This window comes from Rissa tridactyla, chromosome W (assembly GCF_028500815.1).
Source record: "Rissa tridactyla isolate bRisTri1 chromosome W, bRisTri1.patW.cur.20221130, whole genome shotgun sequence".
Taxonomy (NCBI): domain Eukaryota; kingdom Metazoa; phylum Chordata; class Aves; order Charadriiformes; family Laridae; genus Rissa; species Rissa tridactyla.
In genome coordinates this window covers 2,912,910-2,930,786 of record NC_071496.1, presented here as the reverse complement: position 1 = coordinate 2,930,786, position 17,877 = coordinate 2,912,910, and the positions used below count along the sequence as shown (strand labels likewise).

At 53.8% G+C, this 17,877-nt stretch overlaps 1 protein-coding gene across 1 annotated transcript in view; it reads left to right on the top strand.

The window, feature by feature from the left end:
* Positions 1 to 624: 624 nt before the first annotated feature.
* LOC128901981 (mitogen-activated protein kinase 4-like) overlaps positions 625 to 17,877 on the top strand; it is a 42,321-nt gene continuing 25,068 nt past the window's right edge. Inside the window, exon 1 of the mRNA XM_054184207.1 lies at positions 625 to 763. The gene's annotated coding sequence lies outside the window, so the exon portion shown is untranslated. The remainder of the gene's footprint in view (positions 764 to 17,877) is intronic.

Below are 17,877 nucleotides of genomic sequence, written 5' to 3'. Positions count from 1 at the left end.
AGTGGACTTTCCTCCTTTTGGATGGAGAGACGTCCATCAGGTGACAAAGGTGACAAAGAAGCCCCGTGGAGGCGTGTGCCAAGGATTTCAGGGAAAGGGAGACCAGGATCGTAGTGAGGATATTACAGGAGCCAGGGCTGGAGTTGCACGTATTATTTTGAGGGTTAAATCTCCCACCCAGCAGGTGAACATCAGCGTTCTCCATCCCTGCGAAGGAGGAGAGGGTAAAGGGATGTGATAACCCACATACCACTGATTCTCCTGGGCTTGGGAGAACCACCACTGTGAGTTTCTGCCTGGCCTCGGAGCCAAAGCAGAGAAAAGTCAGGCTCACTGCAGTCCTGTCCCTCCTCGAGCTGAGCCCAGCGAGGACCGATAAGGGCTGAAATCCCAATCCAGTGTTCAGGAAGGCTGCTGAACGGTGAGCATCTCGGCCACCCTCAGCAGGTTGAGCGCTTCACGCGGATGGTCTCTCTTTATCTCTTCTCTATACCTAGAAGAGAGACGTGAAGACCTCCCTCCAGCTGCTGGAGTAGCTTCTGGTCCTGCTTCTGCCTCCTGGGAGCTGGGCGACTCGGCAAGGCAAAATCGCCGGAAACGGCATTACGGGATGAAATTCCCCCTCGATTTTTCAGGCGGCTTGAGGCAGCTCCCTCACCGTTGAAGCTGTTTCCGTGGATGCGATTCGTTTGCCCTCGCTTGGGCATCTAAAAGCGTCTGGAGGCGACCGGCACCTCCTGAACGGGATTCGTTTCGCCCTGCGGTAAGCCTCAGACGCCGTTCAGGGTGCTGGTTCTGACTTGGGTATCCGAGTGGTCTAAATTTAAGTGAGATGAATCTCACCCGATGCTTGCAATCCTTATTTTTCAGTCCCTTCGCCTTGATCTTTCTTTTTTTTTTTTTTTAGCATGACCCTGCTGTTCTCCTGCCACTCAGGCCTGGGTTTTTTTTGAGGCATAAATAACGCTGCTGAAACTTTCCACGTCCCCAGGTGGGAGGTGTCGCAGAAATGCGACTGCGGGGAAGCGTTTGCAGCTCGTCCTCCTGCAGATGCAGAAGCCTGGGTTAAAAACCGGCCCGTTAATTTTGTTTTAATTGCTCTAAGCCATGGTGAACCCCCCCCACCACCTTCCTCCCGTACCTTGTGCCAACATTTAATTGCTCTCGCTCCGGGGAGATGCTATCTCATTTCAAGGTTGAACTTTTATCTAGCTTTGACTTGCGGAGGCGGGGGGATGTCATTGTGTCCTTGTCACAAAGGTGACTTGTCACTCCCAGCTCCTTGCCCGCAGCGATCGGGGGGTCACTTCTTCACCGGCTCCTCGGGAGGCTGAAGCGGTCAAGGTGCTACAACCTCCTGCCGAAAGGCTCCCGCTCCGTCATGTACGGTTTTTGTGGCCACCCTTGGGACTTGGCTGGGGTGACTGCATCGTCCAGGTGCCAGTCTGGATGCGGCCGTGACCTTGGCAATGCTGCGTGTTGGTGTGAGCTTCCTTTCCAACTCCTAATGGACACGTTTCCCACATGGTGGCACCTTCAAGGACCACCTCCTTTGGCTCTGGCTTTGCTCTGACAGCGAATGCCGAAGAGATGCCCCAGGCTCATCCCAAATCCTCTTCTGGCTCGGGCAGAGAAGCCTTTTGTGGCCTCGTGTATTTCTTTGCCACGTGAAAACACGGTCTGTTGGACTGTGGCTTCCTCCGAGGTGATCTGGGCCTCCATGCACCTTTCATCAACCAACCATCCATTAGTTACTGGCGCCTTTTTTGTGTGTTACGGGTTTATATTTAATATAATTCCCCAGCGGGAGTCACAGATGAGTCTGAGTGGTGACAAAACTCCCCGAGGACCGTGCTTAGGTGCTGGCATCCCTCCCCGGTCTCGCCTCGTCGACAGCCGCGCCGGGGGCTGTGCTGGCACCCGTCGAACGCATGTGGGGTTCGTTACACCTGGTGTCAGACTTACCCTCAAAATATTATGTCCTTTGGAGAAATGCGGGCAAACGCTGCGTCGAGGCAGTTGCCCGCGTCACGCAGCCCTTTTGGCTGTCAAAGAGAAAAAAAAAAAAAAGCAAAAAAAAAAAAAAAAAAGCCTTTTTTAAATAGACCTGATTCCAGGAAACTCAGCTGGCTGATTAGAATTGTATTTTTAGTCTCCGATTCGTGTATTTACCTGAAATTTCTGTCCCGCTGTTCTAGCCGGAGCTGACCCCGGGTTGCCTGCTGCTCCTGCCTCTCACCTTTTCGTCCTTTCTTAAAATACACGAAGTTTCCCTGTGCTTCACCCGCTGATTTTTAAAATGCTTTATTTCAGCAGCTGTTTGGCGATACTGAAATCTCTGTCGTTAAGGGGTTTTAAGGCGGTGGTTGGGAAAGATCCTGCTTTTGCACCACGGGGCGCGCGTGGCTCATCTGTAGCCCGAGTTTCTCTCCTCCTCTTTGGGAACTGTTTTATCCCATCGGCAGCACAGGCACTTGCTTCCAATTTTACTGACGGCACCTAATAGTGAATCTAGCAACCATCTAATTCTCCATTCCTAAAAAAAGTGCCGTGCTGTACAATTATTTCCGTTGGCTGTGCAGGTTTAATGGGTTCCTTTAGACGTCCTCATCAGTCACTGACCCCGCACATCTCCTTTCCACTGCCATTTCTTTTTCCTCTTCCTTTTCTTTGCCTTTTAAAAAGATCACGTTTCCACGCATTTTCTGCGTCTCATTTTTGCCAGAATGGTTTTTTGCCTGATTTAACTCCTGCTTGCTTTTCTGCGTTTGCAACTTTTGGGGTCTTCGGTAGATGCTTCAAGCGAAACCCCGTGCCCTCGGTGATGGCAACGATGGCTTTTGGCTTTAAATTTAGACGCTGCTGCCGTTATTCTGGGCTTGCAGTTTCTGTGACTAGCGCAGGAGCAGAAAGAAGCTGTCATGGAAGAGGGCTTGCGTTCGGCACGGCGGTTCGTTTTGGCTTTATCCTCGTCACGTCGATCTGCTGCTGCTCCGCGGGCAATTAACGCTGAAACGTGAGCTACTCCACGCGCCAGCGGCGGCTGTTCATCCGAAAGACTTACCGGTGTGTTCCTGGTGTTTGGTATTGATTATTCATTAGCTGTTTGCGCGGTGGTGGGTTTATTTGCCTCTTTGGGTGTACGTATGTGATGAATAGCGGCAAGACGTCGTCCTCCTTGTACCACTGCACCTGAAGGTGTAGAAGAGAGGGAAATTTGGTCCTTACGGCCTGCGAACGCCCAGCAAATGGCCTTTGAGTGGCTTTGATGCCGCTGTGGGAGAAAATCGTAAGGTTTGAATTATTTTTGCGCCTTTAAGCACCGAATCTCTTCTTTTGCGCCTCCACGTCTTCATACTCCTCTCCCAACCGACCGCAGCACCTTGCCAGCCCCGGGCAGGCGCGAAGCCGACTGGTGCGGCCCAAGCTCGGCACCGGGAAGCCCCTGCCTGTTTCCCGTGATCCCTCCTAGGGCGAGGTTAATCCGCTTCGAGGGCTTTCCGGGCAGAATCGCGTGCGAGGATTTACCGGAGCGGATTTCAGCCCTGCCAGGTTGACCTTGCGGGCGCTCCGTGTCCCTGGGGCCGGGTCAGGAGCGGGGCAAGCTCCCAAATCTCCCTCCCGACAACGTCCCCTGGCTTGGAGGCTGCAGGAGGGGGAATTAGCGCCGCTTGTTCCTGCAGCGCTTCGCGTCTGAGTTAAGCCTGTCTTTAAAAAGCAGCCGGCGTGGTTGTGCTTGGAACGAGCGGCTCGGTTTCTATATTGTACACAACAGTCATCTCTGTAGGAAGCTGGCCAGCCCACGCCGCCGCAGCAGCCCGGAGCTACGCGGCTCTTGAGGCGTTCCCGGGAGGAAAGGAAGGAGCCTGGGAACTGGAGGGAAAAGCTTTCTGGAGCGTTGATGTGAGTATGGCCGGTGGGGTGAGACGCGGTGCCCGGGTCCGCGCGTGTCCGTCGGGCGGCTGGCAGGGATGCTCGCGCGTTGTTCTGGGTGCGGAGCCGGGGAGAGCCGTCCCCTCCTGGCACCCGCTGCGGATCCCACACCTGCAGCGTGTCGGAAACCCGCGTTCTGCTCTTGCGCCCTTCGTCTTGCGTCTGCTCTTGCACCCTTAATGCCTTCCTCACCGGCCGCGGATAAAAAGTTACCCTCCGCTGCCCGAGCTGTTGGCTTCCTCCCGGGCTGAGCGATGGGAGACTTTCCCAGTCCGTATGATTTTTCGGCTCTGTCTCAGCTCTAGGATCCCTCCAGATTCAGGGAAGAGCAAACAACCCCCCCACACACCAGCCCCGGGCCAATACCTGTCAGTGTCCATCTGTCCCAGCTGCTCGGGTTGTTTGCACGAGTCGGTTCTTGGCTACACCTGATTTTACAACAGTATTAATTACGTAGTAACTGATACACCTGCAACAATTAGCTATGTAAACTAAGATAAAAAGCCTAATAAAATTTCATGTTTCAGAGTGCAGGCTGCTTCCCTCTGGGAGGCTTCCTAAGCCCTGCTTCCAAAATCCCTTCCTAAAGGAAGCTCTTCAGCCCGTCTCCGGATTTGTTCCTACGTGTAAGTGAAGCGGGGCAGGGGGAAGGCAGCGTAGGGGCTGCGGAGGCGTCAGCCTTCCCGGGAGGAGTTCTTCCCCCTTCTCCATCTCCCCCTTTTTGTGGCTGTGACGCTGCCGGTCCCTCTGGAAGGAGCCGGGGGCATCCCCAGCCCCACGTGCGCGCCCCCGGGTCTGGGGGTTTGTGGAGGAGAGGAGGGGGAAGAAAACGCTGGGTGACGTTTGCGAGCGAGGTGGAATGTCATCCCAGCACCGGTTGTACCCGGCCCCTCGCTGTGTGCTCCATTAACTGCCCCTCTGTGAAATACGGAAAGTTTGGAACGATTAGAAAATGCCTTTGGGTAAAGGTAAATTAAACCTTGGCCCGCTGGGAGGAGGCAGGGCTGGAAACCTGGATGTGGAAATAGGTCCTGGCTTAAAATGACTTGAAGGACAGAGGGTAGGTGCCGTGCTTCTCGGGATCGGATTCAGCTGGGACCGGTTCCAATTAAAATGAGAGCAAGGAGAATGGGAAGCGTGGGGGAAACAAAAAAATAATGATCAAAAAACAACAACAAAAAGCTGTTTCTTTGCGTTTCTGTCAGTATTGCCGCTTGAAACGCTGGGACTGGTTTGCATCTCTTCTACAAGCAATGAATCTGACCCAGGGAGTATTTCAGATCATTTCTTTTAAGAATTACGATTCTTTTTGCTCTCTGGGAATTCTGCTTTCTCCCTGTTTTGTTTGGGGTTGTTTGTTGTTTTATTTATTTATTTATTTATTTTAATTTGAGGTTATATCAACTTCAGTGAGATGACTTTTAACGCAAGGTTGACGTTTCTTCTGCACGTTTCTCTATTTATTTTTTTTTTATTTCCCCCCCACACCCCCACGTTTGCTTTACGCCTGCGGTCAGGTTTGGGTTCTTTGGTAACAGAGGCGAACGAGGAAATGTGAGATTTGATGAGACTCTTTTAAGGAAAATAAAGCTCGGGTCGTAAGCGGTGGCTGCGAAGGGATGGCGATGCGCGCGGTGTCATCGCTGGGTCATCTCCTTTCTCGCTTGAATGAGGGGCAGGGAAATCTCAAAGGGCGTCTTGAACCATTCCGTGAGGGGTTTTATGTTTGCCAAACCATATCAATGGTTGATATTGCCGACTTTTCACCTTGTCTCGCATTCCGGCTTCACCTGAGTCTTACCCGCTCTAGTTATTAGACGGGGGCTCATTCTGCTTATTTAAAAAGAAAACGAAAACGCCGAGAGTAACGAGATGGCCATTCCCGAAATACCCGCTTGATTTCGGGCGGGCCAGAACGTCCGCGCCGTCTGCGTGGGCTGGGTTTTGTCCGGGATTAGCCATGGCATCGCTGCATCCCCTGGCCTTAGGGAAAGGTGAGCCAGGAGATGGGCTCCGCGCAAGCAACCTCGGATTTCGGGTAGATACCAACGGCTTCACCAAGGCGTAAATGCCGCGGAATTGGGTGAGGGTGGAGGAGACACAAGCAGGATCGTTAGCGGCGCTAATCGGGGCAGGTGGAAAGGAGTTTGAGCGTGGCGGTTGAAGGGCCTCATGATCTTGTGTGTTCGGAGGGTGCGGAGGCAATTCTGCATTCGGGAAAGGCTTTTACAGTCTTTGTCTCCTTAAGTCATTAGAAATGCCATGATCTCATCTGTTAGAAAGATGAGTCTAGGGATGAAAAAAAATTAAAAAAAAAAAAAATATATATATCGCTGAGCTGGAAAGCTAATTGCCGTCTGCTCTTCAAACGCAGCAAAAAGGGGCAGAGTGCGTTTCGGAAAAAGGGAAGAAATTTGAAGGAAATGCCGGTTATAACGCGTGCGCCATCTTTTCGGTACGTGAAGGTGTCGTGTGGTTCAGCAGATCCCAGGAGCGGTCGCAGGTTTCACGCTGAACGGCTAGGGAAAAACAGCGACGGCAAAGTTTGGGAAACTTTTTCCCGCCGGAGGAGCGTGGGTCAGGACTTTTGCTCATCCCACCCCTTTCGTTCCAGCAGTGCCGCGAGGCTGAGGGAGGACAGGCAGCCCTGCAGACCCCGGCGAGGGTATGGCGATGCTGCTTTAACGCGGGACTTCCCCCCGCCGTTGGGGATGAGGGATGCTCGTTCCCTGTGGAGTCTCCAAATCTCCCCATGATTTAGATTTACATCCTGAAATACAAGCTTATCTCCTATGCCGGCCTCTTTTATCTGAATAAATCTCATGCGCCTGCTACTGCTCAGACGGAAAAAATAATCTTTATTGCTGTAATATGTTTGTCAGCTTTCCTTTATCCCAGGAAAGCGCTGTAAGATCTGCAAAATGCTGTAGAAACAGAAGCGGTTTTTGAGCCACAGATATTGAAAAGTGAAAAAAAAAACAAACCAACAAAAACAAACCAACAAGTCTCTGAGGCTTGAGCCTCGCAAACCGAACCACTCAGCCAGGTTCTCCTGGCGTGATTCCTTTTGCGGAATGGATACCTTACCGCCCACTGGAGCCAAAACTCAAGAAATGGATTAAGGCTTGTGCAATTGCTCCGTCCCCATCACTCCTTTACGGCCCTGTGCAGAGCAGAAGGCATGTTTTGGAGCAGCGTTTGGCCAAATGCTGGGCACTGGGTGGTCTAGAGGACTTTAATTACGTTGCTCTCAACAAAGCACAGGGCAGCCTGATGGGATGGTGGTGGTGGAACATTTCTCCTCCTGATTAGCGACATGAAGTGCTGGGCCAATGTCTGTGAAGCTTCACGTAGGATGGACCAGGTCTTTCCAAGGCTCTGGAGGACCACGATGCGTGGTTGCACCCTCTCAATTATCCTAGAATCACAGAATGGTTTGGGTTGGAAGGGACCTTAAAGATCATCTCGTTCCAGACACGTCCCGCCAGACCAGGTTGCTCCAAGCCCCGGCCAACCTGGCCTTGAACCCCTCCAGGGATGGGGCAGCCACAGCTTCTCTGGGCAACCTGGGCCAGGGGCTCACCACCCTCACACCGAAGAGTTTCTTGCTAATATCCAATCTAAATCTCCCCTCTTTCAGTTTGAAACCGTTACCCCGTGTCCTATCATTACAATCCCTGATAAGTCCCTCCCCATCCTTCCTGGAAGCCCCCTTTTAGGTACTGGAATTCTCTCATCCTGGTCAAGGCCGCTTGTGGCATGGAGAGTATCGACCTCGTAACTATCTGAATTGCATCTTGGGCAGCAGCCTGGGTGCCGTGTCCCAAAACAGATGGGGTGCCTGCCAACAGGAGCCCGTGGTGGAGGAAACCCAGCAGCGCTGAGCCTGGTCCTTGTTGCAGAGGAGCTGGGAGAACTGGCTGGATCTCTTTCCGCCCCCCTCACCACGACCCCATTAAAATTTAAGAGTGAAAGTGGGAAGAATGGAAGGGAATTGAAGGCTCAATTCATTTGTAACCTCAAGCGTTAGCTGGAGTTGGTGCAAACCGCTGGCAAGGCAATTAAAGTGTCTTTTTAACGGGTTATTTTTGTCGCTTCACCAGGGTGGGAGCTCGAGACGCCAGGCTGTGAGCTGCCTGGGGTAGGGGCCATCCTTTTTGCTGCGCTGCTCTGATGTTTAATCCTTAATTGGGTTTTATTCACGAGCCCCGGCTGAGTCACAAGGAGAGACAAGGCGCAGAGATGCGGCTGGATGGACCACGGGGAGCAAAATGTCAGAGCTTCGGCACCCGAGGCTCCAGGTTGGATCAGTCCTGGAAAAGAAGAGTAAAGGAACTTTGGACTTGTTTTGAAATTGTTGGGTGTTTTTCAGGAGTAAGCTCCAAGGATAAAAAACAATGAAAAAAACCAACCAGATTCTCTGAGAGTTCCTCTTCAATCCTGAGGATAATTAGGAGAAAACGAGAGCGAGTGTGTGAGCGCTGGGTTTTCCGAGCGAGAGTGTGATGACTATAAAACAGACCCGTCCCTTGAGCGCTGGTCAAACCTCACCTCGGTGAACTGCTACCACCGCTCTCCCCGTGGGACACGGCCGCTGCATCCCACATGGCAAAGGATGCCGTGACGATGATGATGAAGTCTAATTTCAGGCTCGTTTGGGAGACACCTTGCTGGGCACGTGCCCTGTCTGCAGCCAGGGAGAGGACTTAGGGCTTTAGGAAAGACCTTGAGGGGCTGGAGCGTGTCCAGAGAAGGGCAACGGAGCTGGTGAGGGGTCTGGAGCACAAGTCTGGTGAGGAGCGGCTGAGGGAGCTGGGGGTGTTCAGCCTGGAGAAAAGGAGGCCGAGGGGAGACCTTCTCGCTCTCTGCAGCTCCCTGAAAGGAGGGGGCAGCCGGGGGGGGTCGGTCTCTGCTCCCAAGGAACAGGCGATGGGACAAGAGGAAACGGCCTCAAGTTGCACCAGGGGAGGTTTAGGATGGATATTAGGAGAAATGTCTTCATGGAAAGGGTTGTCAAGCATTGGAAGAGGCTGCCCAGGGAAGTGGTGGAGTCACCATCCCTGGAGGGATTTAAAAGCCAGGCAGACGTGGTGCTGAGGGACATGGGTTAGTGGTGGCTTTGGCAGTGTCGGGTTGATGGTTGGACTCGATCGGAAAGGTCCCTTCCAACCTCAACGATTCTATGATTCTCCCTCTCTCGGGCTGTGGGGTGGGGGAATGCGGGTGCCCCGAGGGCACCAGGCACAAACCCCCCCGCCTTCATCCTGGTGACAAGCCTTGCATTTTCCTCTCTTTGCAGATTTTTCCCCCGTGTTGCTCGTTCCCTCCAACGTTTGAGTCCGTTTCCCAACGCAGCGTTGGAGGAATGTGGGCTCCAGTCCGGCTGAATTCATTTCTTGTGCAGCTCTGCCAAGAGAAACCGGGGATGAATCTGTTCTTCTCTGCAACATTCATTCATTCAGCTGCCGCCTGCCTTAACGCACCTCTGTTGCCTTGCGATCTCTCTCCACCTTGGTTATTTAGAGGAATGCTTTCTAAAAATAGCTGCCCGGTTTGATGTCTTTCCGGTATTATTCCGTGTAGCGCTAAAAACCTGCCTAGAAAGGCCATCCAGTTCATTGACGTTCCCTTAAAATACAGCTAATCCACGTAATCTCATTATAGTAGTAGGTGATTATTCTGAGAGCGAGCTTTAGCAGTGGTTGGGCAAAGCCTTTTTATTCCCCATCTATTATCTGGATGGCTAAAAGTCACTGGGAATGTGGTTTTGTTTTTTGCTCGGCCTGTTTTAGGACCAGGACTTAACAACGTTTTTGTTTTAAAGCTCTAGAAGATCTCCCGCATTATGTTTTTTTTGATGATGCCGGCACATTTCTTCCGCTGCCGCTGACTTTCACCTTTGCCGGCTGCTGGCATCCCATGACTGCGCGCGGCGGTCTCCCAGAATCATGAGACCGGGAAGCACTAAAACAACAACAGAGACCTTTTTCCCCAGGGTAGGAGAGGGGCAGCTTTGCCGCGAGAAGTTGTTCCTGTGGGATTCCTGCTCTCCAGCGTCTCCCTGGGAGCGTGCGACCTCGTGGTGTGGAGTGATGGGACGAGGGGTGATGGCTTCAAATTGGAAGAGGGGAGATTTAGATGGGATATTGGGAAGAAATTGTTTGCTGTGGGGGTGGTGAGCCCCTGGCCCAGGTTGCCCAGAGAAGCTGTGGCTGCCCCATCCCTGGAGGGGTTCAAGGCCAGGTTGGCCGGGGCTTGGAGCAACCTGGGCTGGTGGGAGGTGTCCCTGCCCAGGGCAGGGGGGTGGAACTGGATGATCTTTAAGGTCCCTCCCACCCAAACCATTCCATGATTCCTCTCGAAGATGATGGAGCCAAGAGCACATGGCTGGAGGTGCAGCTCCCCCGACCCCCAGTGGTGCCGCCTGGGAGGAGAGGGGGGCACTGGGGGGCTGTTTCTGGCTGGGGCGCTGGGCGAGTCACTGCACCGGGTAGTTTTACCCCCCCCGTCCTCTCTCGGTCGCCGGGGGAGCATCTCTGTTGCCGCGTTGAGGCTGCGGCAGCGTGGGGCCATCGCTGCGGGACTGCAGTGGGAGGAGTGGGGGTGGAAACCTCTTACAAAGCGGTTTCTGCAGGCAAACGCAGGGGTTTTTTTCCTCTCCGTAAAGCCTGTCGTCGTCGTTTTCCCAAGCTGAGCGTGCAGATCTGCAAGCGGTCCAGCCCCGTCCCCCAAAATAAACGGGATGAGATTTGTCAGCGAGCAGAAGGATTAAGGGAGAGGTCGCAGACCGGCTCCGAGAGACACGAGCGCAAGCACTTTTGGGAGGTCCCAGCGCGGTGTTTGGAGAGGACATCAGGCTCTCCGCTCCCAGAGGTACCTCCTGGGGGCCCATGGAGGGTAGGGGCGAGTCGAAGGACTCGCTCTGCCATCTCTCTCCCGCTGGCACGCGCTGCACGTACCTCCTTTGGGGCAAATTCCTGCTGAAGGTTCCTCACTCACAGTAAAAAAAAAAAAAAAGAAACAAAAAAAAAAACCAAACACAAACCCTTTAGGGCTGTTTCTGTATTTTTTAAAATTATTATTTTTTTTAATAACCATCCCGCTTTTGCTTATCTTGGTCCAACCCCTCCAGTGATAACACAGGCAAAGCCCTGACCCGCGGCGTCCTGGGGAGCGAAGGCCCGGCTCGCCGATGAAATGCCGGCGGAGAGCGGATCTTCTCGCCTCTTTTTTAGAAGAAAAGACCGTAGGTGCCAAACCAAAAGGGCAAAGCGCTTTGCCCCGGTGAGGTATCGCGTTTCCATTCTGATTTATGGCTCGGGGAGAGGCTTCTGAGTCATCCGTTCTAGGAATTGCTTTATTTAGGTAACGGAAATAATTCTGCTGGTTTTAAATCAATGTGTTGTCAGCCAGTAACAGCCCGTGCGGCGTGAAAACCGCGGCTGAGGCTGAAGAGGGAGAAGGATGGAGGCTACAGGTGCAGCGAAACACGCCGGCTCCGACGTCTGTCTGTCTGTCGTGGACGGCTTGACCCAGGCAGATGCCCTCATAGAGACAGAGCTGGGTTTTTCCAACTTAATACCGTGTCAAACAAATGTATTTAGGCCGGTGGGAGAGGGCGCGTCGGCTGCGGGGCGCGGGTGCTGAGCCATGTTTGTTCAAGGCACTGTCTGGTTGCTGTCTGGCTGCCGGACCGCCGAGCCCGGAGCGGTTTCACGTGTTCATCCCGCTGGGAAACGAGACTTTTCCCCCCGCCTCCCCGCCACGTCTCGCCTGCGTTCAGCCATTCGCAGCCCCCTGCCACGGCTGATTTCCCAAAACCGCCTGCCTGGCCGGGAGCAGCCGGGTGCCTTTCCCACACCGCTTAAAATCCCCGCGAGCGTCAGCGAGTTCTTCATTGTTTTCTGTTCTTTCTGTTGAACTAATGAGCGTTTTCTGATATTTTTATTTTCTTTCGCGGGGTGATTTGTCCTGGCCACAAGTGCCCTAGCCGTTAAAGGAGGAAAATTCCCATTTTCCCGTGGGAGGTTCGGGCAGCAGAGGTGACTTTGCGGTGCTGGGTGATGCTGCTCCGCTCGCTTATGGTACAGTCGCGTGCATGGGAAAACTGTGTGTGTGTTACCACCGTTCAAGCCCCGGCTCTGGGGTCGGTTTTATGCTGCTTCCCTTTGTTTTTGCCTTCTCCCTCCGGCTTTTCCCACCAAATTTCACCTTTAAAGGAAGGGTCAGCGCTACTTGGTGCCTTCTGGCCTTTTGCTGGTGGCAGTCGTCTTCTCGATGGGTTTTTCTTTGCATCCTGGTATTAAAAGCATCCGATTAATCCTAGTTTCGGGAAAATACGATCCACTCCTGAGCAGGTTGCACGGCTGTTGTTTGGTACAGCCGGGTTGTCAGGGCATGATAGATCCCAAAGGGAAAAATACCCTTTGGGGAAAAACAGGTTACTTCAGATCACCCAGGGTACCTGATGTGCCGCGCATCGGCGGCCCTAGGGAAGCTGGGAGGATAAAGCCCGAGCTCAGAAACCGGGAGCGCGCTCATGGATTTGCCTGTAGTAATCTCCGACTCTTTGCTCTAAGCAGCTCTGGCGTAAGAGGGTCTGATTCTGCCCGAGGGGGGAAGGCTCTGCCGGTGATAATTAGCAAGAGCTTCGCTCAGAGGAGCTCACAACCGCAGCCTCCTGACTTTGCAGCTTGCTTTTAGGCAGGTCCACGCGTTTTCCGGTGTCTGGGCACAGGCTTGTGGTGCTTTCTGGGGTACCAGGGTGGGGTGTCGCTGGTGGAGACCCCACCACTGAGGGAGCCGAGGAGACACGGCACAAGAGCGTCGCTTGTTCTTCAGCATCCTTCGAAGGCCGAGCGGTTCCTGTCGCTGGCTGGATTCAGCGTGAAGTTTGGGGAACAGCTGAGGTGGGGCTGGTTTTGCTGGGATGGGTTTTGCCCCGCCCCGTTTTCCTGTTTCCCTGGAATCCCGTCTGCCAAATCTGATCTCCCAATATGTCTTTTTTTTCTCCTGGGGGGCCGGTGCAGAGCCACAGCCCGTAGGCGTCGGGGCGTGTGGTGGAGGGTCTCAGGATGGGCAGGACGTGGGGGGCCCCCCAAGTCCGTGATGGAAACCTCGTACCCCTGGGGGGTGCGGGAGGTTGCAAAGCAGGGAATCAGATCCCGTAGGTTATGGCTCGAGCTGCAGGAGGGAAGGGAAGGAGGCTGTTTGCCAAGACAGGAGCAGAAGCGTTGCCTTTACCTGCGGTCAGCCCTGAAGAACGACCCATCCCAGGGCTCTCCGCGGGATGTTCCTGCAGAACTCGGCACCAGGAGCCCGTGTTTATTGATGGGAAGGACTAATTAAGTTTCAGCCTTGGAGCAGTCGCTGGCCTGGGAGCTAAGAGCTACGGGAGGCTTGCCAGTATTTCCCTCTGCTTCAGTAACTCCGTTACTGTGACTAAAGCTTGGAGAGATTTCCTAAAGTCCACCACGGGAGCAGCGGGCACCGAACTCCCCGGTCTCGGTCCGCTGTGCCCTCCGCCGTGGGGTCTCTCCTGCGGGTCGGAGATGGCCCCCACCGGGCCCGGCGGGGATGCTGCTGCCGCTGCGGCATGGGGACAGGCCAGGCAGAGTTAAAGGATGTGGAAAAGGCTTTTTCTGGGGGATGAGGCATGCGGGGGCGAAGAGAGGGAACGTAAAAATGAATCTCATCGTGCTCCCGCCGGATCTACCCGATAAAGGAATCAATAAGCTGAGCCTGTACGATGAAGACAGCCCCTGCCAGACCCCTCCTGCTTTGCAGCGCGGTCTTTAATCTCGGACCCGGTTGAAAAGGCCTTTGAAATGTAATGGTTTGCAGGATCCGGCCCTTTACAAGGTGTTCAAGCGAGAGATCGCCGTTATCCTCCTTTAATTAGCACCTGTGGTGCTCTGTTAATAACAGACATCTTGTTAGGACACTTGAGCTTTAATGAATTCATCCAGCTAGAGAGATCGCTGCCGCTTGGAGGGGGTTTCGGGGTAAAGGAAAAGCTCATCACAACCTCGTGGTCAGGCCTTGTGCTGGGAAACACTGGGAGCTCGCTGGGAGAGGGCAGCGGAGAGCCCGTGTGAGGGCACCCAGAGCCTCCCTGAGCCCGTGTGAGGGCACCCAGAGCCTCCCCGAGGGCACCCAGAGGCACCCAGAGCCTCCCCGAGGGCACCCAGCGACACCCAGAGCCCCCCCCGAGCCCATGCGACGGCACCCAGAGCCCCCTGAGGGTACCCTGAGGGCACCCAGAGCCCCCCGAGGGCACCCAGAGCCCCCCCCAAGCCCATGCAAGGGCACCCAGAGGCCCCCAAAAGTCCATACGAGGGCACCCAGAGCCCCCCATCCTTCCGAGGAGTGAAGGGAGCAGACAGGTCAGCGCAAATCCCAGCAGCAACACGGGGGCAAATGCTTTCCTTGCGCGGAGTGGTATGGGAGAGAGACAGAAAGAGCTGTAGAATAAAAGAAAATTTCTTAATTCCCCTGGTTTTTGCATTGAATGGCAGAAGGGGGCCCGATTATAACATCCCAGGAGCAATATGGGAGCTCCTGACCCTTCCCTCTGGCCATGCCGCAGGTTTGAACGATGACTTTGACGTCGCACGTAGTTATTAAATCCATGGAATTTATGATCTGCAGACCAGGAGAATTTTCCAACAGGGAAAATTTTTGGTATACGCTTTCTGCAAGTACCCCAAGGCTTTCCCAGCTTTAAAACTAGGATAGATGGGCAGGAGAAAAGGCGATGGGAATGAAAATAGCCCACAAATCCCTTAAAACTATTGTCCCTTTGTGCTTTACCATCTTCCAGAACCCCGGCAAAAGCCTCTGAGCGCACGAGCAAAAGATTGGGGTGACTCCACCGGTATAAACAAGTCGGATTTATTCTCCCTGTGCATCGTCTTGGTGTCGCCACAAGTTTTATTGCTCTCTGCTCCTGCCCCTCTGTTGTGCTTCAGGATCCGCTTGTTGGCTGGATCCTGCTGCTGTTTGCCCTGAAGCTCCCATTGAATTCGGCTTTTCAAGCGGGTGGCGGATCCCGGCCTCATCAGCTGGAAAACCCCTGGGACTGTGGTTCGTAGTTCTGTGAAAACAGACCCATTTTCCATCATCTGCAGCCAAATAGCATCGCCGCTGCTTTTGTGACCGCTGTGGGTCTCGGCGGTTATTTTCATTAGGCCACTGAAATAATTCTTTTTCATTACACTAGACTGGGAGAACCCAGAAGAGAGGAAAAAAACCAGGATTGCTGATGATGAAGTTCCCGAAACTCCTCCTTGGTTAGCTTCAGTGCCGCCCCAGGATCCAGCCCTTCCTTGGAGATGCATGTTTAAATAGTCAGATGGTTGTTTCCCTGCTCCATTTTCCAGGCATCAGCTGCTCGGATAATTTGGGAGCAGCACCCAGGCTGCGTGCACGCTTTACTTCGTTTCTTTAGCGCTCCTAATGAGATAACCGGTCAAAAGTGATGTCCGGTTTGGATGATGGAGAGCACGGGCAAAAATAACCCTTTCAGGGAAGGCTGGTCAGCCCGATCCTTTGGGTTTGTCTCGCTTGGAGGAGGCAAAGAGAAGGACAAACAGAGACAGCGGTCAGTCCCGTGGGAGCATGTTGCCCGCTGTTCCCTTGGCCGCGGTGCATCTCCCCGTGTTCACCACCAGCTTTTCCCCCCGGTGAGAGGGACCCAGCCACCAGAGCGAGAACAGGAGCATGGCTGGCGTCCCTCGGGGCCATCCTTTTAGGGGTCATTCTACCTCAGCCCCTCTAATTGCAGAAGATGCTGCGGGGTCATCACTCAGCTGGGGCCTGAGACGTAGCCAGGAGCACCATCACTTTGCTCGTGAGACGAAACAGGGCTCTTTCTTCCCTTTTAGCCTTATGCAGCGCATTTTCCCTTTCAGTGCTTCTGGAACTGTACTAATTATTAATAATTAAGCTGACGGGGCAAAACTTGGTTTCCTTCCATTGCGTCTAGAGTAAGCCAAGAAGCTCGGCGTGGGAGCCAGCACCGCGTCCCGTCCAGCCCTACCTGGTCCCAGCAAACCCCGTGAAGTTTGGTTCATAGTGCCAAAAAAGCCGAGAAACGGGGTGGATTCTGGGTGCTGGGGCTGAGAGACGGAGGTTCAGAGGTGGATCTCAAACCCAACGCGGCACCTTCTTGGAGCAGATTGACCCAAGCGCTATTTCACAGAGTTCCCTTTGCCAGTTGGGAATTTTTTTGCTACTTTTCTTGGTTTTTTTACCTCCTCAGACATCCAGGAGACCTGTGAAGAGATTGAGGTCTTCAATGCAGCCTTGAGAAACTCAGGTCAGTCACCCCAAGTGGAAAAGCTCCGGTTTTCCTGCAGCCAGACGTACCTCTTGCCGTCCCCTGGTTGCTCGTCAGGTCCAGCCTGTCCTTAAACCTCCCCGTGGTCCTCAGACCCCCGACTGCCTTCTTGGGGTTTCATCAGCATCTGTTCCCTTTCCGTGGCCGTGCAGTCGGCTTGCGACGCGGGGGCAACCTTCCCGCGCAGGTTGCCCTTTTCTGCTGTCCTTGCAGAGCCTTGGGATTTATTTACCTTCCTTTTCCCCTTGACTCCTTGTTTCTCATCCTTTTTTTCCCCGCTCCCGTGACTATGGACCAAGGCACCTCTCTGGCTTCGCCCCGCTTCCTAGTAGGGAGAGCGGCTTTCTCTGTTCAAGAGATGCAAAAGCCGGCATTAGATAATTGCTGAATTGTAGAGAGGCTGTAATTATTTTTGCTTCCAACTACAAGAGCGAGCAGCCTTTGCCAAACATCTTGGGAACTGCTGGCAGATGCTCTTTGGAGGGTATCCCTGCCCTGCCCACGTCCCTCCCCGCCCATCGTACGGTCCGTACGTCTTTATTTTAACCGTTAACCGATTCCCGCTTCCAATCGCTGCGATGTGCCGGCCTCGAGCGTTACGGTTCGCTTCCGTCTTTAATGATGGATGGTTGCAAACCGAAACAAAGCTCGGTATTTGGTGTTTTCCCTGTCGTTACCCTGGATAACTTCTGCCAGAGAGCAGGAGGGGTACCGCCGGCGATGCCCGATGCTTGGGGAATGCAGAGTGATGGACCAGGCTGTGAACCCACTGCCGGGTTAATGGAGCAGCTCTGGTGATTAAGGGCTGTAACAGAGGCTTTATTCTGGCACGAAGAACACAGCGGGAGCAGATCCACGGTAATTTTATTTTATTTTCCCCTCCCTGAGCAGCACTGAGTCATCTGGGATGTCCCCCTGCGAGGTCCCAGCCCTTGTCGTGCAGCTGGTTGGTCCCTGCAGGTCTCCCGGGCTTCAGAAGGACCTGGTGGTCCCCTCGGTGGGTGGCACGGGACATCGGTCTGCACGTGGGTCGCGTGGCAAAGGGGGGGTGCAGCAAAACGAGGTGTCGGGGTGTGTTTGGGAGCGGGATGGAGGCCAGGCGGGAGGAGGATGTCCTCGTTTCTCTGAGATTCATAAACATCTGCAGGGAGACGTGGTAGGTCGAAAGCTTCGCTGAGCTGATCATCTGGAAAAAAGAAAAGCCCGGCCATTGCCTAACGCTTCGTGCCGTTCGTTCAGTTCTCTTTCTAAATTAAGTAACTGCAGGTGAAAAATCACGGTGTTTTATCTAGAAGGGCTTCGAGGGCTTTGGGCCATCTTTTCCCAACTGAAGCGTCTGCAAGAGGTGGTCCCTTGCCCGTGACCACCCTTGCGTGGTGACCTGCCACTGGAAAATGACATTTTATCAGGAATATCCCCAAAATATTGGGATCCTCTGTGCCGCTGGCTAAACCTGCATCCTTGTCCCCAGTATTTGCCCGTTATGCCGTTGCCAGCAGTTGGGTGAGGGGTCTTGCATGGTGCCAGCAGGTTCCTCTGCTGCTTTTCTCCTCCTTAAAAGCCAGTGCATCTTGATAAGAGACTCCTCCATCGCTCGGGGCAGC